This window comes from Cajanus cajan, chromosome 3, assembly GCF_000230855.2.
Source record: "Cajanus cajan strain Asha chromosome 3, NIPB_CcT2T_4, whole genome shotgun sequence".
Lineage (NCBI taxonomy): Eukaryota > Viridiplantae > Streptophyta > Magnoliopsida > Fabales > Fabaceae > Cajanus > Cajanus cajan.
The window spans coordinates 44,258,158-44,286,144 of record NC_138519.1 but is presented as its reverse complement, the minus strand read 5'-3'; positions in this window follow the sequence as shown (position 1 = coordinate 44,286,144).

Below are 27,987 nucleotides of genomic sequence, written 5' to 3'. Positions count from 1 at the left end.
TATTTTAAGTGTGACTTATTTATCTATCATAGATAATTTTTAAATATTTGGGTAGAACTACAATTATATAGACTTTTATTTTATAATAATTTAACACTATTAAAAATATAAAAATCTATATGTTAAATTTATAAAAATAAAGTTTAATTTATTTATGATATAAATCTGTTTTTAATATCTAATATATATTTTTAGATGATAATTTATTTTAAAATATATCTTATAATAACAATTCTAAATAGAATATAAATCTTATGATTTTTCTTATTTTGATTTTTTTAATCAATGTATACAATTTTACAATTTTGATTTTTTCAATCAACGTATACAATAAATAAAAAACACAAAAGAAAAACATGCATGCTACAAATTTTATTTTATCAAAAAATTATTTGTTTTAATATATTACATTATATATGTGAATATTAAGACATATATATATACATATATATATTATAATTAAACTTTTTTTAAAAATTAATTCATTATTAAGAAATTTTTTTTATCACATGAGAATTAATTTCCTTCAAAAATTTGACAGATATCAAATAAATAAACATTTTTTCTGAATCTATATATTTATTTTATTAGAACATAATTTTTATTTTTTAAAATATATTATTTTTTTAGATAAAAAATTATGTATATGTCAAATAGTAGTGAGGGCAAGTGCCTCACTATTCCAAACGTGCAGCTGTCGCTGTATATATATGTATGTGTATATATATATATATATATATATATATATATATATATATAATATAAGGGGTTATAATTATATCGGTGTAACTTTTACTAAGTATTATGCCGCTCTATAACTTTATATTAAATGTGAATTTTGTAAATCCAACCGTTAAATTGAAAGTTCATATCACTTTATACGTGTATATCAAGTTTTGTTAAAATTGAACAACAACTGGAAGATAATCCAAGTGTTCATATTTTAGTGTATTTTGAAATGAATATATCACATCAATTTTGTTTTATAAAAATGAAGTATCAAATCATCTTGGATTAATATAAAGTTTTGTATATATAATCTATAAGAGATATGAACTTTCAATCTAACAGTTGGATTTACCAAATTCACATTTAATATAAAGTTATTGAGCGGTGTAATACATTGTAAAAGTCGCATTTAATATATATATATATATATATATATATATATATATATATATATATATGAGGGGGGTTATAATTACAATGGTATAAATTTTACTAAGTGTTACACCGCTCAATAACTTTATATTAAATGTGAATTTTGTAAATTCAACCGTTAAATTGAAAATATTTTACTCTAAATCATATATATATATAGACACACACACACACACACACACACACACACACACACACACACACACACATATATATATATATATACATGAGGGGAGCTATAATTACAATGGTATTAATTTTACTAAGTGTTACACCGCTCAATAACTTTATATTAAATGTGAATTTTGTAAATTTAACCGTTCAATTGAAAATCTTTTACTCTTAAATCATATATACAAAATGTTATATTAATCGAAGATGATTTTTTATAAAATTAAATTAAATCTGTCGAAAAATTTATATTTTTGATGAGAAAATTTTTGTAAGAAAAGTTATATTATTGATAGAATATTTCAGACAAATTTATATTTGTCGAAAATGTAAGAACTGGTTTTAAATTTGATATGAAAATATTATGATATAATTAGATAAGATTTTAAGTTAGTATTTTATTAATGGTTGATAATTAAAAAATAAAACATGGATAAATACATTATTTGAATTTTATATGTTTGATTTAAGATAACTTACAAAATAACTCTTGGTAAAGTTATTCCGCTCAATAACTCATGGTGTGTTGAATTTCATCGATCCAATTAATTGTTAAATTAAAAGTTATTAAATTTTACTAATAATTAATATAAAAAATTAATTAGTTTTGGAATAAATTATTTGCTAATTAACAATATAATTGAAATATTAATTATTTTAAATTATTTAACTAAAATCTTATTGACAATTTACTATATGATCTTAATATTTTTGTATAACTAATATCTGGTTTTAAATTTGATATGAAAATATTATATATAATTAGATAAGATTTTAAGTTAGTAATTTATTAATAGTTGATAATTAGAAAAAAAAATAAGGATAAATACATTTTTTAAATTTTATATGTTTGATTTAAGGTAAATAAATATATTAATTTAATTAATAATTTATTTAAAATATTAAAATTTAATTTATAAGTATGTAATAAATAAATATTTATAATTTTATAAATTATATTATCATTATAAATTATAAAATTAAATAATTTAAATTATAATTTTAAATAAAAGTAAGTAGATGTTAATTATAAAAGTAAGTACATATAAATAAAGAATAATTAAATATATTATTATTATTATTATTATTATTATTCGTAATATAAAATTATTATATATTATTATTATAGTACAAATATGAGATTGTATATTTGAGGATGACTTAAATGAATTAATTTGTACAAGTTATACTGACAACATACATAGACATTTCGGTAGCTTACTCATCAGAACTTCACAGTTAAGCGTGCTTGACCTGGAGTAGTACTGGGATGGGTGACCTTCTAGGAAGTCTCCCAGAAATTGCACAAGTAAGAATAAAACACGCTAAACAGTGAAATATTGTGAAATAGAACCCTTGAGAAGCCAAATATGAGAGTTGTTACATTAATAAATTTATTAAAATTAAAAAAAAAATTATAATTTCCGACGGATTTTTTCGTCGGAAAATTTGACAGCAATTTCCGACAGATTTTTCTGTCGGAAATTTTGACAGCAATTTTCGACGGATTTTTCCGTCGGAAATTTCCGACGGAATTTTCTGTCGGAAAATTCCGTCGGAAAAATTATTTCCGACGGATTTTTTTTCCGACGCCACTTTTTCCGACGGATTGAAAACCGTCGGAAATTTCCGTCGGAAATCAGCATTTTTCTTGTAGTGGTTTCACATATTTTGGTCTTGTATTTTGGACCACATAGAGTAGCATTTTTGGGCCATAGGCTTATTGGGCTTAGTTTTGGGCTTCATGGGCCTTTGGGCTTTTGGTACCCAATATTGGGCTCATTTTCATTCTTGTAATTTTTCCTATTCATTGTATTTGATTGACCATTGTATTTAGGTCATTAGATTAGGATTTAAGGAGGATTATTAGTTTAAGTGAATTAGGAAAAACTAGGTTTAATTTAGCATGCATTTAATTTGCATTTTGAGTCACATGGATGGTGCCACCTTGGCTGAACATGTGTGACTCAAATTCAACCCTAAATGCACACTAAATCAAACCTAAATACACCTAGCATCAATGTGAACCGGACTTGCACATGTGAGTTAAGTTTTGAATTTAAAATTCAAAACTAGGTTTAATTTAGCATGCATTTAAGTTGCATTTTGAGTCACATGGATGGTGCCACCTTGGCTGAACATGTGTGACTCAAATTCAACCCTAAATGCACACTAAATCAAACCTAAATACACCTAGCATCAATGTGAATCGGACTTGCACATGTGAGTTAAGTTTTGAATTCAAATTCAAAATTTGAATTCAAAATTTGGCGCCACATGTGAAGCCTCCACATTGGCGCCAAGTGTCCCTAATTCCGGATCCATTTAAGCTTCCTCATTCACTCATTGTATTGACTTTTGACATATATGAAATTTGAGAGCTTACTTCAGCCAAATTTCGTCCAAAAGTCACCAAGAGAGAGCCATCACTTTTTAGAAACCCTAGCTAGGTTTTCTACCTTTTGAAGTGAGCTTTCCTTTGTTCCTTAAGCTTGGATGCTTCCATCTGTAACACCCCAATTTTCAAAAAGGTTATTATTATTATTATTATTAGATGGTATTTGGTCATAATTATTTTAATAATTATAGAGGAATATTATTTTGTACGTTTTAAATAATTATTATTTTGGACAACTATTTTGTACGTATTAAATAAGTATTTTTATTAGCATTTTTAAATAAATATTTATATGTTTTAAGAGAAGGTTGATTTTATATGATATTTTGTTATTGAAATTATATTATTATATTTAGGGTCAGAAATATATTATTATTATAGAGAAAAAATATTTTATAATATACATGTATTTATTTTATTTAATTATTTTGAGGAAAATTAGAAGTGGGTTAGAAGAGAAGGAAAATGGGTTGGGTTGACCCAGTCCAATGGATTAATTTTAAGAAAGGAGTCAGGTGGTGTTAACCCTATCTGCCTCATTTGCGTTCTGAAGGGTTATGGAAAAAAAGAGGGGAAACAAAGAGCTCTAAGGAAGAGTACTCAGGAACGATCTTAGATCACACCAAGACCATTCATCTTCTGCTCATCCAGGTACGGGGGAGATGGGTTTCTTCATATGTGAATATAGGGGTGTTCGGGTAGTGAGGGCAATCCCTAAGTCCCTCTAGGAACTCTATTTAAAATTCTGAACGATTATCTGTGCAATCGATGTTCTAAATTCTTAATTCATTTGGAAGAACTTATTTCTTGAATTGTCTTTGAATTCCATTGGGGCTTTCTTGTTAATTCTTTATCCTTAAATTTGATGACTTGAATTTTATGTGTTAAGAAGAGTTTAGATTTTTTTTTGTAAAACCAATGGAAACCAATTTTTGAGGCTTGAGATGTGTATGGATTGATTTGGAACGTATGAAGAATATAAATGGAGTTAAACTGAACCAACGGGGTGTAGAAGTAGTGAAAATTGGTAAAAACCTTGTTGAAACTCGTAAAACGCAGGTTTAATTTCTCGAGTGCCGTTTGTTTTTTTAGAAACTAGACATCTGGGGCTACCATTTAGACACAAGAATCGTGTAAAAATATTAATATTTGATCAAGTTATGTGAGTTGCAATTTGAGCCTTCCAATCTGTGTGCGAACCACAACATCAATTTTTGTGAGCCCTGAATGGTAACCTAAAAGACTTTATTAGGATTTTTGTTCTTCATGAAAGTTGTAGATATTGATGTTAGGATTCTAATGGAGTTGGGATCACTTAGAAAGGATATGTATATCTCGAGTTATGGTTAAATTATTAACTGAATGTCATAGATATTGTGATGTGTGTGAAGAATTATGTGAAATTTGTGGTCTATGATGTTGATAACTTAATGATAGGTACCTAGCATGTGAGGATGATATTGCATGGATTGTTATTGACATGTGATGATGTTATATAATGGAGATGCATTAATTATGAGTTACGTGGGATGCATGAGTTGCATGAGACTTATGAGTTGCATGTGGTGCTTGAGAAGCCAGACGTGGCTATATTGCATTGGACCCTGGGCCCAGAGAGGGGTTGAGACAGGGGGGACCATGACGGGAGGCATTCCATGCGTGGGCCGTTGGGTGTTTAACTGCGCAGCTCACTGGCCACAGAGGGTTTAACGGTGGGTGGATTGCCTTTGCACGGGCCGCTGGGTGTTTAACCGTGCAACATACCGGCCCTGGGAGGGTGTGAGAACGGTATGCCCGCATTGGCAACAACTAAGGGAATTGACGAGGTACGCCCATTGTGCGGAGTGCCAAGTTGAGACTCTTAGGAGAGGAGATGTGTATGAGCATATAGTGAGCATGTGTATGAAAGCTTGTATGATTGAAAAAAAATGATGTTTGGTAATTATATGAGATGTATTTGTTGTTTATAGTTAATGATGATATTTTGGTGCACGGTGTGGGGTGGGAATTGGGTAGCTCTATGTTCATATATGATGTTATCTATCTCTCACCGTCCTGTTTTTATGTGGTTTTCTTTTAGGTGAAGATGAAGGCACTCATAGTGTTGAGTTCTAAAGGGAAAGGGTTCTGCTCTGATAGGATGTGACATTGGGGCATGAATTTAGGATGCTTTAGTTATGAATTGTTATTTGTCGTTTGAGGAGACTTATTTTTAGGATTTTTATATTCACCTTATATTTGTAAATTCTGGATCCCTTTCATTTTTCTTTAGAGACCTTGATAATTTTCTTTTAAGAGTAAAACTTTATTATTATTATTATTATTTCTATTTATTTCAAGACTTGTGAACCTATGAGTTTTTATTAAAATATGTGGACCCTTCTTGATGTTATATTTATTGAATTATTCTTATTGTTGTTACTTATCTATTATGGGGTAGAAGGGTGTCACATTTAGTGGTATCAGAGCAGGTCGATCCAATCGGCCGTGAGTTATGAGTCTACTATGCTTGTTTGGTAGATGAATGATGGAATATGTTTTGCTTTATGATGAGGATAATGATGATGATGATGATGTTTCCCTTGTGTTGTTAGTGTTGTGCTTACACTTATATTGTTTTCTCAGAATTTGGTTGAAAGACATGATATAGCTTAGTTGAGGCTATTCATGATTGCTTATTTGTTTTGATACTTCTTGCTTACGTAAGAAGTAGTGGTTGAGTGGTATCGCTCGTATTGCAAGCATATGTGCCAGTAGTATTGGACGAAGCCTTACTAATCAACTACAAATTATTGGGACCTTAGATTTGGGTGAGACATTGATTTGTCGAGAGTTTACGGTTAATGGAGTTTCTAGAATCTATAGTTGTAGCGATTGAATGCAAGGAGGTTGTATATGAGAATTGGAGTTTTGGTATCCTTGATGAGAGATTGAAATGTTGGTAATTCCCTTGAGTGTTGGTGTTGGCATGTTTACCGTTTATTGTTTAGGTAGCATGTGAGTTTTATTTTCTAAGTCTGTTGTGCTAAATATGTGAGTTGTTTGGTTTAGGATTGTAGTGGGAAGCTTGAATATGAAGTTGAGGTGTGAGTTTGGAAGGGTTGATGTATTTTTGTGGCCTTAGATATATTGATATACTATTGCTGTTTGGTGTAGAGGATATTTTAGCTGCAGTTTTGTTGTGCCATTATGACTACCATATTGACAGATTTAGATTTTATGATCTTCATAAAAGTTGTAGCCTTAGACGTTATCTTTCCAATGGAATTGGAATCAGGTAAAACGGAGGTCTAGAACTCCAGTTATAGCTACTTTGGTGATTGTCGCCACCCGCCGAAACGGACCTTGGCATTCGCGACAATGGTCGGACTCTTTTTAAAGTTTTGAAAAGTGGTGGATTGTTAGAACGACTTATTCTCAAACTGAGACCTCATCGAACTAACAATTTTATTAAATGATTCACCAATCCATGTTAATCCCAAGCGGGACCCTCCATGGATTAGTGGTTTTCGCAAAAAGAAGGGTTCTTGGAGTCGCCACCAATGTTTTACTCAAAACATTGGAAAAAGATATAAGGTAATTGATTTCATAAATCAACTTTGGCCATTACAACCAGAGTCGGGTAAGGGAGTCGGTTACGTGCGGGGAAGGTGTTAGCACCCCACAACGCCCCTTTCGGGTTCCCTATGACGGATTATTTCATAAATAACAGTGTAAAATTACTAAATTACCCCTATTTATTATAAACGGCTATGAATGAGATATCTACATGATGAATAAATTAAACATGCGATGCAACAATCAGAAAGCAGTAAAAGGAAGGATTTTGAAGAAGAAACCTTTGAAGCGTGCTTTTATATATTCAAATGTTAGGAGGCTTTTTGGCGCTCCCTCCCACTACACGCTCGCTCGCTCCTTCCCTAAAAATTAATCTTTACTATGGAAATCAAAAAGATTTCCCTTCGACTAGTTCGAATTCTCAAGCTAAATGCTCAGAACTCAAGAACTTCGTCGGATCGGCTCTCGGAGAGAATTCTAGGGCAGAACACTGCTCAAAAACCCCAGAATACTCAAGAAGAGAGTCCAAGAAGTGTGAAAAAGTGTGGTATGACGTCCAAATGACGTCCTATATATAGGAGTGAGGCGCAGTACGGCCTCTGACATCAATACGGCCCGTACTGAAGATTTGAACTACAGTACGGCCGTATTGAATTCAGTACGGCCGTACTGAAGTTTCAAAAACTTCAGTACGGCCGTATTCGTTTCAGTACGGCCGTACTGAAGTTAAAAAACTTCAGTATGGCCGTATTGGTTTCAGTACGGCCGTATTGTAGTTCAAATTGTTCAGTACGGCCGTACTGAACTTCTAGGAGGCCGTATTGAGCTTCAATCCCCCCACATCCTTATTTTAAGCTATTCTAAGACCTCTAAACCTACAGATAATCATCCTAGGGTCTTCTAGGAGTCCTTCTGGCTGACTTTCCTTCGGTCTTCGAGAGTCTTCGAGTCTTATTTCTGACCCGGACAATTTTAGGGGTCTACAGCTGCCCCCCCTTTACTTAGTCAAACGGCTTTTTAGTGTACCGGTCGACAAGTAAAGGAGTTGACCCAATTGTCCGGGGAATAAGCCATCCTTCCGACTTGTAGTGTCTTCCGGTGGAAAATTGTTGAGTAACCTCTCCAGGTTGAGTACCGCCTCTCCAGGCTCTACTTCCGTTGTTTCTGATGACGTTAGCAGTTGCACACCTCCGTTGTTTCTGACGACGTTGGTGGCTGAGTACCGCCTCTCCAGGCTTAGCTTCGCTCGACGCCCGAGCCGGAAGCTACATACCTCCGTGTTTCTGACGACGGGGTAGCGTGAGTACCGCCTCTCCAGGCTCTACCTTGGTGTTTCTGACAACCTCAGTAGCGTGAGTACCCGCCTCTCCAGGCTTAGCTTCGCTCGCCGCCCGAGCTGGAAGCTGCATACCTCCGTGTTTCTGATCACTTCGGTAGCGTGAGTACCGCCTCTCCAGGCTTAGCTTCGCTCGCCGCCCGAGCTGGAAGCTGCATACCTCCGTGTTTCTGATCACTTCAGTAGCGTGAGTACCGCCTCTCCAGGCTTAGCTTCGCTCGCCGCCCGAGCTGGAAGCTGCATACCTCCGTGTTTCTGATCACTTCGGTAGCGTGAGTACCGCCTCTCCAGGCTTAGCTTCGCTCGCCGCCCGAGCTGGAAGCTGCATACCTCCGTGTTTCTGATCACTTCGGTAGCGTGAGTACCGCCTCTCCAGGCTTAGCTTCGCTCGCCGCCCGAGCTGGAAGCTGCATACCTCCGTGTTTCTGATCACTTCGGTAGCGTGAGTACCGCCTCTCCAGGCTTAGCTTCGCTCGCCGCCCGAGCTGGAAGCTGCATACCTCCGTGTTTCTGATCACTTCGGTAGCGTGAGTACCGCCTCTCCAGGCTTAGCTTCGCTCGTCGCCCGAGCTGGAAGCTGCATACCTCCGTGTTTCTGATCACTTCGGTAGCGTGAGTACCGCCTCTCCAGGCTTAGCTTCGCTCGCCGCCCGAGCTGGAAGCTGCATACCTCCGTGTTTCTGATCACTTCGGTAGCGTGAGTACCGCCTCTCCAGGCTTAGCTTCGCTCGCCGCCCGAGCTGGAAGCTGCATACCTCCGTGTTTCTGATCACTTCGGTAGCGTGAGTACCGCCTCTCCAGGCTCTGCTTTGGTGTTTCTGACAACCTAGGCAGTTGAGTTTGCCCTCTCCAGGGTTGCGTACCTCCGTGCTTCTGATCACTTTGGTAGCGTGAGTTTGCCCTCTCCAGGGTCTGCGGTTTGCCCTCCCCAGGGTTGCGTACCTCCGTGCTTCTGATCACTTTGGTAGCGTGAGTTTGCCCTCTCCAGGGTCTGCGGTTTGCCCTCCCCAGGGTTGCGTACCTCCGTGCTTCTGATCACTTTGGTAGCGTGAGTTTGCCCTCTCCAGGGTCTGCGGTTTGCCCTCCCCAGGGTTGCGTACCTCCGTGCTTCTGATCACTTTGGTAGCGTGAGTTTGCCCTCTCCAGGGTCTGCGGTTTGCCCTCCCCAGGGTTGCGTACCTCCGTGCTTCTGATCACTTTGGTAGCGTGAGTTTGCCCTCTCCAGGGTCTGCGGTTTGCCCTCCCCAGGGTTGCGTACCTCCGTGCTTCTAATCACTTTGGTAGCGTGAGTTGCCCTCTCCAGGGTCTGCGGTTTGCCCTCCCCAGGGTTGCATACCTCCGTGCTTCTGATCACTTTGGTAGCGTGAGTTTGCCCTCTCCAGGGTCTGCGGTTTGCCCTCCCCAGGGTTGCATACCTCCGTGCTTCTGATCACTTTGGTAGCGTGAGTTTGCCCTCTCCAGGGTCTGCGGTTTGCCCTCCCCAGGGTTGCATACCTCCGTGCTTCTGATCATTTTGGTAGCGTGAGTTTGCCCTCTCCAGGGTCTGCGGTTTCTCTCCCCAGGGTTGCGTACCTCCGTGCTTCTGATCACTTTGGTAGCGTGAGTTTGCCCTCTCCAGGGTCTGCGGTTTGCCCTCCCCAGGGTTGCATACCTCCGTGCTTCTGATCACTTTGGTAGCGTGAGTTTGCCCTCTCCAGGGATTTGTGATGATTTTGTCTCCACAGTCCACGATGCTGCTTCGACGATTGTTTTTGATTTTTGTGCCACTGAGGGCTGTATAACGCAGGGATCCGTCTAGGGGATGTGCAGTTACTCATAGGTTCTTGTGTCCCAACTTTCCATTGCATAGTTGGTGCCCACTGGGGAATTTTCTGATTCCTTGGGGGTGCAGACACAAAGATGCTCTTTCTGATGTGAGCGGTGCCTTATGGTTGGCTGACGTCCTTTCGACGGTGGTGGAGTATCCCGGTTATCCTTATTCGGGTGACTCTTTTTGATTTTCTGGTTTTATTGCCTCTGCGTAGGCTGTTATCCATTGGGGGATTCTGTCGTATGATTTTGTCTCCACAGTCCACGATGCTGCTTCGACGGTTGTTTTTTTATTTTGATGCCGCTGAGGGCTGGATAACGCAGGGATCCGTCTAGGGGATGTGCAGTTACTCATAGGTTCTTGTGTCCCAACTTTCCATTGTGTAGTTGGTGCCCATTGGGAAATTCTGTTTCTGTGGGGATGCAGACACAAAGATGCTCTTCCTGAGGTGAGCGATGCCTTATGATTGGCTGACGTCCTTTCGACGTTGGTGGAGTATCCCGGTTATCCTTATTCGGGTGACTCTTTTTGATTTTCTGATTTTTGTTGCCTCTGTGTAGGCTATTATCCGCTGAGGGATTCTGTCGTATTGGTTTTGACTGGCCTCTTCTGTTAGGCGGATTATCTTGACGTTCGGTATGTGGTTGAATACCAAATTCCGCTTGGGGAATGGGTATTGATCTTTTTGGATTTTCTCTTTTTGAAGGAGTGCCTCTGAGTAGGCGAATGATCTTGATGTTCAGTGTTCGGCTGAGTGCCGGATTCCGCTTGGGGAATGGTTATTGATCTTTTCGATTTTTTCTCTTTTTGAAGGGGTGCCTCTGAGTAGGCGAATGATCTTGATGTTCAGTGTTCGGCTGAGTGCCGGATTCCGCTTGGGGAATGGTTATTGATGTTTTTGATTTTTTGCTTTTTGAAGGGGTGCCTCTGAGTAGGCGAATGGGGATTGAAGATCTTATGTATCCCAGAGTATTATTTAGAAAGCCTCTTCAGGCTTAGCTTCACTCGTCGCTCGAGTTGGAAAGCTATCTTCCACTGAGGAAGTCAAAGTCCTTTGACTCGGATATTCTGTTCAGATGATCATGCTTCCATTGGGGAATTTTGCTGATCTTGCTTTGATAGCTCTTACTGGGAATTTGGTCCAAGAGTGCGAGCTGAGATTTCTCTGGGGAGTATTATTTCGGCAAGCCTCTCCAGGCTCAGTTATTCTGTACAATTGGGGAGTATTATTTCGGCAAGCCTCTCCAGGCTCAGTTATTCTGTACGATGAGGGAGTATTATTTCGGCAAGCCTCTCCAGGCTCAGTTATTCTGTACGATGGGGGAGTATTATTTCGGCAAGCCTCTCCAGGCTCAGTTATTCTGTACGATGCGGTTGATTTTCTGAATTTTTGCCTTTTTTGCTTTTTCTGTATTTTTGCCTTTTTTGTTGATTTTTGGCTTTTTCTGTACAGAAATTAAAATGCTAAAGAATTTGGATTCAAAAGTGAAAATTTTCATTTATTAAGTAGGATGAAATTTCTACAATGGAAATGAAGAAAGTGGGACACAGCCCAATCAAACAAATACACAAAAAGCAAGAAAAATAGCCGGTCTTCACTCCTCTGCCGGCGGGTCCTGTGGAGGGTCTGGGAAGCGACTGTGCAGCCAGACCGACAGGCTATCGAAATCCTGTCTGAGGGCGTTGATGCCGTACTGTGCAGCATCGAATCGAGTGTCGACGCTCTGCTGTAAGGCGCTGATGCTGTGCTGAACGGTATCAAATCGGGTATCGATGCTCTGCTACAAGGCGTCGAAGCGAGCATCGAAATAGGCCCTGTCCTGCTGCGAGGTGCTGGCCTCTGGCTGCGGGTCCACGTCACCCGGGAGCTCGATGTTCTCGAAGAGCTCGCTAAAGGTGTCGTGTGTGGTCGCCCGTACAAATTGCCTCCCTGCCCTGGCAATGATCTTCATGTTGATCAAGGTGGCGGCATTAATGGGCTTGGGCGCCAAATCCCCTGCGTCTATGCCATCGGGGCACCCCCAAGTCTCGGCGAGTCGCGAAAGTAGCGTGGAGACCATGATGTACCCTCGCCGAGCGTCACTTCCCTCCCTTGCCCCCAGATTCTTTATGTGCTCGAGGAAAAAGAATCCGGGGTTGGCCTTCTGTCCAGTGACCATGCAATAGAGAGCCAGTAGATCCTGTCGTGTCACTGACTCTGGGCTCTTTGGTCTGGCATGGATGGAGCCGGTGACCAGCTTGTGGCAGATGCGGAGCGCTGTCGGGAGCCGAGTACCCTTCACTCCGGCGTGGTAGTCCAACTGACCCGTAAGCTCTCTCCACATTTTGTTCGTGGTCAGACTATCGGGGCACTTGCAGATGGCGTCCCGATACTCCAGCTGATCGGCTCGCTGGAAGAAGCCAGCCTGGACGTTGAATTCGTCCAGCGTTAGGGAGCGGTATCCTCCCATCATCCAAAAGTCCACTGAGTAGACCGTCGCACCATAACTGTTCGTCGACTCTGTCATGCCGACGGTAGCTAGGAACTCCTTCGTTGCTGTCGGATACATTTGAGGGTGGGGATCAAGGAGGAATCCCCATCCTATGGCGTTGATGTAGCCTCGGACCTCGTCCTCCCATTCCATCGCCCGGAGGATGGTGAAGTCAAGCGATCTTGACGGTTGGAATACGAACGACTCTAGGAGTTCCAGCCTTTCTTGATGTCGCGCGGTCATCTCGATTTGCGCGGGGACCCTGTGCCTCTTTCTTGATGATTCGGCCATTTCTCAGAATTTGGGAAGATCTCAGACACACTCACAAAGAAGGTATGCAAAGGAGTGAAGAATGTTGTGCAGAAATGAGAGGGGAAGGGGCCTATTTATAGAAAAATTTACGTCAGTACGGCCCGTATTGAATTCAATACGGCCGTACTGACTTGGCCGTTAGTGTGCAAAACGGGGGACCAATACGGGACGTATTGGTTCAATACGCCCGTATTGGTGTATCTGTTGAGGTCAATACGGGCGTATTGGGTTCAGTACGCCCGTATTGAATCTGAAAGGTTGCCCGTAGCCCTAGTTTCAGTACGGGCGTACCGAACTGGGTACGGGCGTATTGGGCCTCTTTTTTTTTCTTTTTTTTTTTTTTTGATTAAACAGAGAATAAGTGCTCTTCCATTACACCTATCATCTGTATGCATGTATGTGGTATGATGCACCTAATTCTATTTGATTCATCTTTCAAAAGAATTAACCGATGCGTTTCTCTGTTTGGATTTTTGTCATTCCTCTAGACGGGCTGTGCGCTGCCGATTTCTGTAATCGAGGAATGATGCGTGTTATATTGAGATGGGCGTCATCAACCCAGTGATCCTCCCCTTCCTTTAGAAGACGTGTCAACCCTCCTATTGACCACTATATCTCCATGTTTCCACTAGATTATCCTAAAATCGTTTGGGACAAGAGAGAAAAGAAGGGAAAGATATTTTTGTTCTGAAGTTTGTGTTTTAGAGGGGATTTATTTTTTAAAAAATGGTTTTTGTAAGAATGGTTTGCCAAGGTAGGCTTATGTGTTTAGGCTTGTTTGATTAAACACTTATGAAGTTAATAAAATCTTGTTTATTGACGTTGAGATTTTGACAACTTAGATAGCTTCCCTTGAACCTTTCTTTTTGAATTCGGTTCATGGTACCATCATGGATTTCTTTTGTTTTTTTTTTTGATTGTCCTTATTTTTGCCTAAAACACCCTTTTGTGGCGTTTTAGTGGACTTTTGTTTTTATTTATTTTTGCAACCCTAACTCTTGCCTAGGTCACCCTTTCGTGGGATTCCTAGCGGGTCTTTTGCTCTTATTTTTGCGCAGCCCCCTTTTTGGGTTTCCTGCCGAGCTTTCTTTTATTTTAAAGGATTTCTTTTTTACCCATGATGGCACTTGTCGAGGCCAAGGGAAGTTGCTCCAAGTTGTCACACACACTTCCACATAAAAATGATGCGGGTTTATTATTATTAAGACAATTTTAACCTCATTCATGTTTATTCAAACAGGGTTAAAAATAATGCGGTTTAGAAATTTATTGTAAGCAAGAAGAGAAGCAGTAAGAAATAATAAAGAATGATTTTATTATAATCATAATGGAAACATGTGCCCTATCGAGGCTCGGGGGTCGGGCTGTCCCCGAGGAGTAATCTCTAATAGTCATCAGGTCTATACATCCCTATCAGAAGGAGAAAAGCACTTGATGACGACGACCGGCCTTGACACTTGTGAACCGGCCTTCCTAAAGATCTGGCTTAAAGAACGTCGAGAAGGATCTTGGTTCCTCTTCGTCCTTTGATCTTTATTAGGGTTGTATCCTAACCCTTGTTTCCCCGGATTATCCTTGATAATAGGTAGCTCGGGAATTCCTTGGGAATACTTGCCAAGTCCTTGTCCCGGCAAGTATCCGTTCTTGGTGAGCATGTAGGCTACCTTCTTCATTTCTCGGGGAAACGTTTCAACATTGGAAATCTCCAATGCTTGGAAGGCGGTTTCTAAAGCTTCCTTTGCTGTATCCACGTAAGGTTTGGTGGATGGCTTACTGATGAGTATGTCATCTTCAGCTTGTACAGTCACCAGCTTGTCACCCACTATGAATTTGACTTTCTGGTGGAGCGTAGAAGGAACAGCTTTCGCATCATGAATCCAAGGTCGGCCGAGGAGACAGCTGTATGCGGGTGTAATGTCCATCACTTGGAATTCGACATTAAAGATGGTGGGTCCAATTTGGATTGGAAGATTGATCTCTCCCACCACTTCTCTTTTAGAACCATCGAAAGCTCGAACGATCATGTTGCTCGGGCGCATTTGGATTCCCTTGATTGCCACTTGATCGAGCGTTCTTTTTGGCATTACGTTCAAGGAAGATCCATTATCTACCAAGACTTTAGCGATGTGATACTCCTTACACTTTACAGAGATGTGCAAGGGCTTGTTATGATTTGGTCCCCCAGCGGGGATTTCTTCATCGGTGAAAGTGAGGTGATCATTAGCCGTGATGTGACTAACAATCTCCTCAAATTTGTCTTGGGAGATAGTGTGCGACACATATGCCTCGTTGAAGACTTTCAACAGAGCTTGTCGATGCGGTTCGGAGCTTAGGATCAACGACAATAGGGTAATCTTTGCGGGCGTCCTATGAAGTTGATCCACGATGGAGTACTCGCTCTGTCGGATATACTTTAACAGCTCGTTAGTCTCCTCCTCGGATTCTTTATTTTCCTCGGTTTTCTCCTTTTCTTTTCCTTTATTCTTGGGAGCTTTATCATGAAGATCTTCGGGAGTGTAGATCCTGCCACTCCTAGTCATGCCCCCAAGTCCAGCGATGTTGGAGATATTGCTGTCGGCAGAAGAATGGATGTCGTATATCCATGGCACAGCCTTATTCGATTTGTAGGGGAAAGGTCTTGGAGCAGTGATCCTTAACGGTGTCGGACCTTCCCCTTTATTCGTCTTGATTACCAACAACGGAGTTGATGTGCGCTCGCTTGGCGCGGTTGTTGGCTTACACTTAATAACAAATGGCGTGCGATCCATCTTGAACATACGCATCGATTGATCCTTTCTTTTTATTAATGTTTTTTAATGAATTACTAGGAGGGATGTATGAAATGCAAAACTAGATCCCTCCATGATCTTTGATAAGAATGCATGATATGAGATGATGGCGATGAATATGCATGCATTGTGTTTATTCAACTAAGCATTATCATGTTTTTAGGATGTCCCTAAGATGATGCATGATATTGCTTGGTTTGGATAAATAACCCTTTTTTCTTTTTTTGGGTATTTTGTTTTTTGTATATTTTTTTTGGGTGAAAAGGGAATCTACCTATATGAATGTGATGAAGGTAGATGTTAACACCATGTAATGGAAGATTCTTATCCCTATTTATTCTTATTTTAAAAGGGAATGTTGTATGTTTAAAGAATGCAATGTATGCTCAAACAATGTCACATAAACAATGCACAAACAATTCACTCATTCACGAACAGTCACGAGCGAATCACGAGGTAGGGGTATCCTGCAGAAAAGTGCATATTCAAGGAGGTTCTAACTGTTCTCACTGGTCTGAGGCCCCCAAGGTGCCCCCATTATAGGGACCCAATTCCTCTCGTCGTAAGTCGATGGAAAGTTCCAATGCACTGTCGGACTTGAGTTCATGGTTATCACCTTGAGTGATGTTTTTCGACAACGGTCTACGGGCACCTAGGCCCATTCGACAACCGGCCGTACTAACATCCACTCCCTATGGCTTACCACTCATGCCCCCGGGTATAGAGGGAACTGTTGTGTGCAAAGGTTCGTGTGCAGTTTGTATTTCAAACAATTGCGAGAATTTAAACATACAACAGTTATTAAAGCCAAATAGATAAAGCATGTTATCATACAAGTAAGGGGTAATAAAGTAATTTTAAACTATTATTTTGAAAATAATCCATCACTAAATCGGATTGACTCTCGAGGCTTCCCCAGTGGAGTCGCCATCTGTCGCCACCCGCCGAAACGGACCTTGGCATTCGCGACGATGGTCGGACTCTTTTTAAGTTTTGAAAAATGATGGATTGTTAGAACGACTTATTCTCAAACTGAGACCTCATCGAACTAACAATTTTATTAAATGATTCACCAATCCATGTTAATCCCAAGCGGGACCCTCCATGGATTAGTGGTTTTCGCAAAAAGAAGGGTTCTTGGAGTCGCCACCAATGTTTTACTCAACATTGGAAAAAGATATAAGGCAATTGATTTCATAAATCAACTTTGGCCATTACAACCAGAGTCGGGTAAGGGAGTCGGTTACGTGCGGGGAAGGTGTTAGCACCCCACAACGCCCCTTTCGGGTTCCCTATGACGGATTATTTCATAAATAACAGTGTAAAATTACTAAATTACCCCTATTTATTATAAACGGCTATGAATGAGATATCTACATGATGAATAAATTAAACATGCGATGCAACAATCAAAAAGCAGTAAAAGGAAGGATTTTGAAGAAGAAACCTTTGAAGCGTGCTTTTATATATTCAAATGTTAGGAGGCTTTTTGGCGCTCCCTCCCACTACACGCTCGCTCGCTCCTTCCCTAAAAATTAATCTTTACTATGGAAATCAAAAAGATTTCCCTTCGACTAGTTCGAATTCTCAAGCTAAATGCTCAGAACTCAAGAACTTCGTCGGATCGGCTCTCGGAGAGAATTCTAGGGCAGAACACTGCTCAAAAACCCCAGAATACTCAAGAAGAGAGTCCAAGAAGTGTGAAAAAGTGTGGTATGACGTCCAAATGACGTCCTATATATAGGAGTGAGGCGCAGTACGGCCTCTGACATCAATACGGCCCGTACTGAAGACTTGAACTACAGTACGGCCGTATTGAATTCAGTACGGCCGTACTGAAGTTTCAAAAACTTCAGTACGGCCGTATTGGTTTCAGTACGGCCGTACTGAAGTTAAAAAACTTCAGTATGGCCGTATTGGTTTCAGTACGGCCGTATTGTAGTTCAAATTGTTCAGTACGGCCGTACTGAACTTCTAGGAGGCCGTATTGAGCTTCAATCCCCCCACATCCTTATTTTAAGCTATTCTAAGACCTCTAAACCTACAGATAATCATCCTAGGGTCTTCTAGGAGTCCTTCTGGCTGACTTTCCTTCGGTCTTCGAGAGTCTTCGAGTCTTATTTCCGACCCGGACAATTTTAGGGGTCTACAGTGATCAAAGGTCTAGCTGTAAGCGCCGAATATATCTGCTGCGGTTTTTGAAATTTTTAGCTAAGAAGAGGATCTTTTAGAATTTTATGTCTTCATAAGAGTTGTAACTTATTCTCTTAGCTTTCTTTTGAGATAGGTTTGAGATCATTTGGATGAGTATAACTCTCTAGGTATCATTTTCTTTGATCATTGTTGAAGGGATATGTATGGTGTCATGATATTTTTGAATCGTTAGACAATGCAAGGATAAAAATTGATTTTTGTCATGATTCTAAGATGTTAGGTGGATTGAGAGGTTGTTTAAGATTGTATGATGTTATGTGGTAAAGTTGATTCATGCTTTATGGTGTAAACGATGATTGATTCGTATATGCTTAGGGATAGTATATATGAAGATTTTAAAGTAGGTATTCTAATATGATTTGATATGCATGTATGTATATATGAGGATAGATGACTTTATGGATCAATTAGTGGATGTTTGTGTATTAATGAGATTGATCTTAGGATGTGATATCACCATATTAAGAGTTAAGTGTGAAGATATATCCAAGATAAATTTAGGATAGATTATCTAAGTATGATTTTTGACTGTATGAGATGAGTGTTCTAGGCCATGTAATTTTCTTGCGGAGGTATAACGTAGATCTATCTAAGATAGAAGTTGTGCTTAAGTGAGAGATACATGAGTCTATTAGCGAGGTTATGATTTTCTTGGATTAGCTCATTTTTGTTGGATATTTATTGAGTAACTTTCTAAGATAGCATTACCTTTGAACATATTGAGTAAGAAGAGTGTTATTTTTGTGTGAGATAGTAAGTGTGATAGTAGTTTCCAAATTCTTAAGGAAAGATCGACTAGTGCGCTAGTGTGAGCATTGGCCGATCTTAGTAAGCCTTTTGTGATATATAGTTATGCTTCTAAAGATATGTTTGGGAGGAGTATTGTGACAAGAAGGAAAGGTAGTAGGTTATGATTTTAGGCAATTGAAAATTCATGAGAGGAATTTTCTTATCTATGACCTTGAGTTAGTAGCTTTAATATTTATACTAAGATTTGGAGACATTATGTATATGATTCTAAGCTTGAAGTATTTTTTGATCGTTAGAGCCTTAATTATCTGTTGACTGAGTAGTTAATTATGTGACTAAAGAGATAGTTTAATTTCTAGAGGACTAATATTTCAAACTTAGTTGTTAATTGAGTAAAGCTATTGTGGTGACCGATGTTTTGTGTAGGAAACCTTTATATTTATCTTCCCTTATGATTAGAGAGATGAATCCTTTTGGCTCAAATTAGAGATTTAAGTTTGGCTTATAAGGTTACTCTTAGTAGTGTGAGACTAAGTATGACTTGAGTAACGAATGGATTGTTGAAGGAAATTGGAGAAGCATAATTTTGGTGACAAGATATGAGGCTATAGGATAAGGTGATGGATAAGAGTTTGACTTGGGTGTAGATGGAGTGGTGAAATTAGAGATCTGATATGTATACCTAGTGAACTTACGCTTAGGTGCTTAATCTTTAGAGATGATCATAGAAGTAAAACCAATGTTGTAGCAGATGCCTTGATTATGATAACCTCTGGTATATCGTTTATGATGATTTAAGGGTTGGATTTGATTGAAGAATTTAGAGACTTATGCTTTGTGTGTGAGATTATCCTTATTAGCATTGAATTGATTATGTTGAAAGTGACTAGTGAATTAATGGATGAGATTAGAGAAGCCTAGCAGTTAGAGCCTTTCTTAGAGAACCAAGTGGAAAAGATTGGTAGGAGTGTAGATAATTTTTTTGAGTAGAATCGATGTTATTTTGAGGTGCAAGAACAAATTTGGGTGCTTAGTAACCTTCAATTAAGAAAGATGATTTTAGAGGAAGGACATTCATTTAGGAGCTACTGAGATGTATCGGGACCTTAGGAGGATGTATCAGAGTGGTGCAGCGGAAGCATGGTGGCCTAAGGTGAAGAGAGGAGTAGAGAAATTGTATGCTCGTGTTTAGTATGCAAGAAGTCTTTTGGAATTTTGTAGCACTTAGACGTCCCATTTTGGAACTGTAATTGTGAGTGGATAGACCTTAATTGTAGGTTTGTCTGAGATACTTAAGAGATCGATTCTATTTGTGTTTTAGTGGATAGACTCGCCAAGTTTACTTGTTTTACCTTTAGATATCCTTTGGTGAAATTGATAGAGTTGTACATCAATAAGGTAGTGAGGTTGCATAAGGATTAGAAAGTAAGAAGAGAGAAGTCTACCATTACAAAAATTTCGGGGACGAAATTTCTTAAAGGAGGGGAGTATTGTAACACCCCAATTTTCAAAAAAGTTATTATTATTATTATTATTATATGGTATTTGGTCATAATTATTTTAATAATTATAGAGGAATATTATTTTGTACGTTTTAAATAATTATTATTTTGGACAATTATTTTGTACGTATTAAATAAGTATTTTTATTAGCATTTTTAAATAAATATTTATATGTTTTAAGAGAAGGTTGATTTTATATGATATTTTGTTATTAAAATTATATTATTATATTTAGGGTCAGAAATATATTATTATTATAGAGAAAAAATATTTTATAATATACATGTATTTATTTTATTTAATTATTTTGAGGAAAATTAGAAGTGGGTTAGAAGAGAAGGAAAATGGGTTGGGTTGACCCAGTCCAATGGATTAATTTTAAGAAAGGAGTCAGGTGGTGTTAACCCTATCTGCCTCATTTGCGTTCTGAAGGGTTAGGGGAAAAAAGAGGGGAAACAAAGAGCTCTAAGGAAGAGTACTCAGGAACGATCTTAGATCACACCAAGACCATTCATCTTCTGCTCATCCAGGTACGGGGGAGATGGGTTTCTTCATATGTGAATATTGTCGCCACCGGCCCGAAACGGGCTTTCGGCATTCGCGAAGGATGGTTGGACTCGTTTATTTGTTTAAAAATATGGATTGCTAGAATGACGTATTCTCAAACTGAGACCTTGTCAAACGAGCAATTTTATTAAATGATTCACCAATCCATATTAATCCCAAGCGGGACCCTCCATGGATTAGTGGTTTTCGTAAAAGGAGGGTTCGTGGAGTCGCCACCAATGTTTTACTCAAAACATTGGAAAAAGGGATAAGGCAATTGATTTTATAAATCAACTTTGGCCATTACAACCAGAGTTGGGTAAGGGAGTCGGTTACGCGTGGGAAGGTGTTAGCACCCCACAGCGCCCCTTTCGGGTTCCCTATGACAGATTATTTTCTAAAATAACAGCGTAAAATTACTAAATTACCCCTATTTATTCTAAGCAATTATAAATTAACTATCTACATGATGACAGTTTAAATATGCACACAGAAAGCAGTAAAAGGAAGGATTTAAGAAGAAACCTCTTGAAGCGTGCTTTTATATATTGAGTAAAACTGGGAAGCTTTTTGGCGTTCCCTCGCTCTACAAGCTCGCCCGCTCCTTCTAAAAACTTTTAACTATGGAAATCCGGAGGATTTCCCTTCGACTAGGTTCGATCCTCAAGCAAAATGGCTCGGGGCTCAAGAACTTCGTCGGATCAACTCTCCGAGTGATTTCTAGGGCAGAACACTGCTCAAAAACCCCAGAATACTCAAGGAGAGGGTTAAAACTATGTGAAAAAGTGTGGAATGACGTCCAATTGACGTCATATTTATAGGGAATAGGCGCAATACGGCCTACAGAAGCAATACGGCCGTATTGAAATTTTTGAACTTCAATACGGCCGTATTGAGTTCAATACGGCTGTATTGAAGCTTCAATACGGCCGTATTGATTTCAGTACGGCCGTATTGAAGTTTCTGAAACTTCAATACGCCGTATTGAGTTCACTGCGGCCGTATTGAAGCTTCAATACGGCCGTATTAAGTTCAGTACGGCCGTATTGGGCTTCATTCCCTCCACTTCCTTATTTTGAGCTATTCTAAGACCTCTAGACCTACAGAGAACCCTCCTAGGGCCTTCCAGGAGTCCTTCTGGCTGATCTTCCTACAGTCTTCGAGAGTCTTCAAGCTTTATTTCCGACCCGGACAATTTTAGGGGTCTACAGCTGCCCCCCCTTTACTTAGTCGGACGGCCTTTTGGTGTATCGGCTGACAAGTAAAGGAGTTGACCCAATTGTCCGGGTGATGCGCCGACCTTCTGACTTGTAGCGTCTTCCGGTGGAAAATTGTCGAGTAGCCTCTCCAGGTTTTGCTTTGCTTGCTGCCCAAGCTGGAAGCTGTGAGTACCGCCTCTCCAGGCTTAGCTTCACTCTTTGTTCGAGCCGGAAGCTAAGTACCCTTGTGACAACGGTAGCAGTGTGAGTTTCGCCTCTCCAGGCTTAGTCTCGCTCTTTGTTCGAGCCGGAAACTAAGCACCTTTGTGACGACGGTGAGCAGTGTGAGTTTCGCCTCTCCAGGCTTAGTCTCGCTCTTTGTTCGAGCCGGAAACTAAGCACCTTTGTGACGACGGTGAGCAGTGTGAGTTTCGCCTCTCCAGGCTTAGTCTCGCTCTTTGTTCGAGCCGGAAACTAAGCACCTTTGTGACGACGGTGAGCAGTGTGAGTTTCGCCTCTCCAGGCTTTGCTTTGCTTGCTGCCCAAGCTGGAAGCTGTGAGTACCGCCTCTCCAGGCTTAGCTTCACTCTTTGTTTGAGCCGGAAGCTAAGTACCCTTGTGACAACGGTAAGCAGTGAGTACCTCCTTTCCAGAGATAGCTGTCGCCACCGGCCCGGAACGGGCTTTCGGCATTCGCGAGGGATGGTTGGACTCTTTATTTGTTTAAAAATATGGATTGCTAGAATGACTTATTCTCAAACTGAGACCTTGTCAAACAAGCAATTTTATTAAAAGGCTCACCAATCCATGTTAATCCCAAGCGGGACCCTCCATGGATTAGCGGTTTTCATAAAAAGGAAGGGTTCATGGAGTCGCCACCAACGTTTTACTCAAAACATTGGAAAAAGAAGTTTAAGGCAATCGATTCAAAAATCGACTTCGGCCATTACAACCAGAGTCGGGTAAGGGAGTCGGTTACGCGTGGGGAAGGTGTTAGCACCCCACAGCGCCCCTTTCGGGTTCCCTATGACAGATTATTTTCTAAAATAACAGTGTAAAATTACTAAATTACCCCTATTTATTCTAAGCAATTATAAATTAACTATCTACATGATGACAGTTTAAATATGCACACAGAAAGCAATAAAAAGGAAGGATTTAAGAAGAAACCTCTTGAAGCGTGCTTTTATATATTGAGTAAAACTGGGAAGCTTTTTGGCGTTCCCTCGCTCTACAAGCTCGCTCGCTCCTTCCTAAAAACTTTTAACTATGGAAATCCGGAGGATTTCCCTTCGACTAGGTTCGAATCTCCAAGCTAAGTGCTCGGAATTCCAGAACTTCGTCGGATCGACTCCCAGAGAGATTTCTAGGGCAGAACACTGCTCAAAAACCCCAGAATACTCAAGGAGGGAGTCAAAACTGAGTGTAGAAGTGTGGTAGGACGTCCAAATGGCCTCCTATTTATAGGAATGGGGCTCAGTACGGCCCCTGGGTTCAATACGGGCCGTATTGCAATTTTGCACTTCAGTACGGCCCGTATTGAATTCAGTACGGCCGTATTGAGGCGCCGACACTTGCCGACACTTCAATGCGGCCGTATTGATTCAATACGGCCCGTATTGTAGTGCAAAACATGCAATACGGTCGTACTGAATGCAATACGGGCCGTATTGGTTGCAGTACAGGCCGTATTGGTTCAGTACGGGTCGTATTGGTTCAGTACGGGCCGTATTGTAGTACAAAATGTGCAGTACGGCCGTACTGAACTCCAAGGAGGCCGTATTGAGCTCTAAACCTCCCACTTTCTTATTTTTTGCTACTCTAAGACCTCTAAACCTACAGATAGTCATCCTATGGTCTTCTGGGAGTCCTTCTGGCTGACTTTCCTTTGATCTTTGAGAGTCTTCGAGTCTTATTTCCGTCCCGGACAATTTTAGGGGTCTACAGCTGCCCCCCCTTTACTTAGTCGGACGGCCTTTTGGTGTACCGGCTGATAAGTAAAGGAGTTGACCCAATTGTCCGGGTGATGTACCATCCTTCTGACTTGTAATGTCTTCCGGTGGAAAATTGTTGAGTAGCCTCTCCAGGTGAGTGCATACCTCGGCGCTTCTGACAACCTCGGTAGCTAGGTTTAACACCAACGTGCCTCTGACGACGTTGATGGTTGAGTATTGTCTCTCCAGACCTTGAGTATTGTCTCTCCAGACCTTGAGTACTGTCTCTCCAGACCTAGCTTCACTAGACGCCCTAGCCGGAAGCTGTGAGTACGGTCTCTCCAGATACAACTTCACTCGACGCCCGAGCCGGAAGTTGCATACCTCCATGTTTTCTGAACACTTCGGTACTTGAGTTTGCCCTCTCCAGGGTTAGCTTCACTAGACGCCCTAGCCGGAAGCTGCGAGTACGGTCTCTCCAGATACAACTTCACTCGACGCCCGAGCCGGAAGTTGCATACCTCCATGTTTTCTGAACACTTCGGTACTTGAGTTTGCCCTCTCCAGGGTTAGCTTCACTAGACGCCCTAGCCGGAAGCTGCGAGTACGGTCTCTCCAGATACAACTTCACTCGACGCCCGAGCCGGAAGTTGCATACCTCCATGTTTTCTGAACACTTCGGTACTTGAGTTTGCCCTCTCCAGGGTTAGCTTCACTAGACGCCCTAGCCGGAAGCTGCGAGTACGGTCTCTCCAGATACAACTTCACTCGACGCCCGAGCCGGAAGTTGCATACCTCCATGTTTTCTGAACACTTCGGTGATTGAGTTTGCCCTCTCCAGGGTCTGCGTCCGTGTCTTCTGATCACTTCGGCAATGCGAGTTTACCCTCTCCAGGGATCTGAGATGATTTTTTTCTCCACAGTCCACTATGCTGCTTCGACATTTTTCTGATTTTGTGCCACTGAGGGCTGGATAACGCAGGGATCCGTCTAGGGGATGTGCAGTCATTCACAGGTTCCTGTGCCCCAACTTGCATTGCATTGTTGGTACCCTTGGGGAATTTCTGACTCCTTGGGGTATAGACACAGATGCTCTTTCTCTCTGAGTTGAGCGACGCCTTATGTTTGGCTGACGTCCTTTGACGTTGGTGGAGTATCCCGGTTGTCCTTATTCGGGTATCTCTTTTTGATTTTCTGATTTTTTGCTGCCTCTGTGTAGGCTGTTATCCGTTGGGGATTTTGGATGTTGATTTTGTCTCCACAGTCCACGATGCTGCTTCGACGAGTTTTTTTTTTTTTTTTTTTTTTTTTTTTTTTTTTGATTTTTGTGCCACTGAGGGCTGGATAACGCAGGGATCCGTCTTGGGGATGTGCAGTTACTCATAGGTTCTTGTGTCCCAACTTTCCATTGACTAGTTGGCGCCCATTGAGGAATTTCTGTTTCCTTGGGATGTAGACACGAAGATGCTCTTTCTGAGATGAGCAGTGCCTTATGATTGACTGACGTCCTTTGACGTTGGTGGAGTATCCCGGTTATCCTTATTCGGGTGACTCTTTTCAATTTTCTGATTTTGTAGCCTCTGTGTAGGCTGTTATCCACTAGGGGATTCTGTCATTCATTTCTTGACTGGCCTCTTCTGTTAGGCAGATAATCTTGATGTTCAGTGCTTGGCTGGATGCCGCATTCCGCTTGGGGAATGGTTATTGTTTTTTTTTTTTTTTTTTTTTTTTTTTTTTCTCTCCTTTTGTAAGGATGCCTCTTGAGTAGGCGATTGGGGATTTGGGGATCTTATGTATCCCAGAGTATTATTTAGGAAGCCTCTACAGGCTTAGTCTCACTCAACGCTTGAGTCGGAGAGTTATCTTCCACTGAAGAAGTTTTAAAGTCCTTTGACTTGAATATTCTGCTTGGATGATCATACTTCCATTGGAGATTTTGACGATCTTGCTTGATAGCTCTTGCTGGGGATTTTGAATCCAAGAGCATGAGTTGAGGTTCCCTCTGGGGAGTATTATTTCTGCGAGCCTCTCCAGGCTCAATTATTCTGTACAAACTGAGGAGTATTGTTTGTATCCTTTCCTTTTTTCATTTTCGGCTTTTGTTGACTGCTGTCATACACAAGCAATTTTCTATTTTTTTTTCTATTTTATGCAATTGCCTCATGATAAGGTCTTTGAATGTGCAACTAATGTGTGTGTGATGCACAAAAATGCAAGTTAATTTTGTTGATGTTTTCAGAAAAAATGAATGGCTCTCCCTATCCTCCTCTTCTTGGAGGAACTTCTGTCATTGACGTGAGGGAATATTTTTTTTTTTTGAGCCTTTTTACACAGGAGATTACGGATTTTATAGGAATCCCTCCCATTTTCTTTTATTGACCGATTATTAAGGAATTTCATACTATTTTTTAGAAATACCAATTTAGCGGCATAATCACATGGTCAAGAGAGAAAAGAAACAAATGGATATTTTATTGATATTCACAAATGTTTATACAGAAAGGTTTACAAAGGGATTTTCTGAAGAATGGCTGGCCAGGGTAGGCTGTACATTTTTGGCTTAAACAATTACATCTGTGATTGCTGCCCTTCCCGTTCCCTAGTTGCTTCGGGCGAGATGCCTGAGCCAGGAGTGTAGATGCTGCAAGCTTCTAGAAGATTATCACTTGAAACGCCTTTTCGGTTTTCGATTCAAGTGATCGTTGCTTGCTTTACTTTTTGCATCTTATTCTTTTGCCCCTAATTTTTGCCTAGGACATGTCCTAGCGGGGATAATTTTGCCTTTGTTTTGCCTAGTACCCTTGTACTGGCGGGCTTTCCGTTTTGCCCTAACTTTTGCCTAGGATGCCCTTTTTGGGTTTTTATCCTAGCGGGCTGATGCAAGCAACGTCTTCAAGCATAATACTTCTTTACCACGTCAGCGTTGACCGGGTATCGAAGTTCTTCTCCGTCCATGTCTGTGAGAATCAATGCTCCTCCGGAGAAGGCTCGTTTCACTACGTATGGTCCTTCGTAATTTGGGGCCCACTTTCCGATTTTGTCCTTTTGAGTTGGTAGCAGTTTCTTCATCACCAGCTCTCCCTCATGGTAGATTCGAGGATGGACTTTCTTGTCAAAAGCCTTTTTGATCTTCCTTTGGTAGGCTTGACCATGGCATATGGCGTTCAGTCGTTTTTCTTCGATAAGGTTCAATTGGTCGTATCGACTTTGAACCCATTCTGCCTCGGAAAGTTTTGCTTCCATGATTACTCTCAGAGAAGGTATCTCGACTTCAACCGGCAGAACTGCCTCCATTCCATAAACAAGGGAGAATGGAGTAGCTCCTGTGGACGTACGTACTGAAGTCCTATAACCATGGAGAGCGAAGGGTAGCATCTCATGCCAGTCTTTGAATGAGACAACCATCTTTTGTACTATCTTCTTGATATTCTTATTGGCTGCCTCGACTGCCCCATTCATCTTTGGTCGATATGGGGAAGAGTTATGGTGCTGAATTTTGAACTCTTTGCACAGTTCTTCCACCATCTTATTGTTCAAATTGGATCCATTATCAGTGATGATTTTGTCGGGAATACCGTATCTGCATATGATATTCTTTCTGATGAAGGATGTTACCACCTTTCGGGTCACACGAGCATACGATGTCGCTTCTACCCATTTGGTGAAATAGTCAATGGCCACAAGAATGAACCTATGTCCATTAGATGCCTTTGGCTCGATGGGTCCAATAACATCCATGCCCCACATTGCGAATGGCCATGGTGAAGCCAACACATTGAGTGGCGTGGGTGGGACATGAATGTTGTCGGCGTATGCTTGACACTTGTGGCATTTC